Genomic DNA, 712 nt, shown 5'->3' with positions numbered 1-712 from the left:
AACACAGGTAATGGAGGTGCAGGAGGGTATCTGTCCCCGCAAGGGTTAAATGAACACAGATAGTAGAGCTGCAAGAGGGTATCTGTACCTGCAAGGGATAATACAAGACAGATGGAGGTGCAGGAGGGTATCTGTACTTGCAGGTATTAATAGAACACAGATAGTAAAGGTGCAGTAGGGTATCTGTATCTGCAAAGGTTAATGGAACACATTAGAGGTGCAGGAGGGTATCTGTCCCTGCAAGTATTAATAGAACACAAATAGAGGTGCAGGAGGGTATCTGTTTCTGTAAGGATTAATGGAACACAGATAGAGGTGCAGGAGGGTATCTGTCGCTGCAAGGGTTAATGGAACACAGATAGTAGAGATACAAGAAGGGATCTGTCCCTGCCAGGGTTAAAAGAACAGAGATAGTAAAGGTGCAGGAGGGTATCTGTCCCTGCAAGAATTATTAGAACACAGATAGAGATGCAGAAGGGTATTTGTCCCTGCAAGGGTTAATAGAACACATATAGTGGAGGTGTAGGAGGGCATCTGTCCCTGCAAGGGTTAATAGAACACAGATAGTAGAGAAATGGGAGGGGATCAGTCCCTGCAAGGGTTAAAAGAACACAGATAAAGGTACAGGAGGGTATCTGTACCTGCAAGTATTAATAGAACACAGATAAAGGTGCAGATGGGTATCTGTGTCTCCAAGGGTTATTAGAACACA

Source organism: Pyxicephalus adspersus, chromosome 2, assembly GCF_032062135.1.
Source record: "Pyxicephalus adspersus chromosome 2, UCB_Pads_2.0, whole genome shotgun sequence".
NCBI classification, from domain to species: domain Eukaryota; kingdom Metazoa; phylum Chordata; class Amphibia; order Anura; family Pyxicephalidae; genus Pyxicephalus; species Pyxicephalus adspersus.
Note: the sequence above shows the minus strand (reverse complement) of the source record.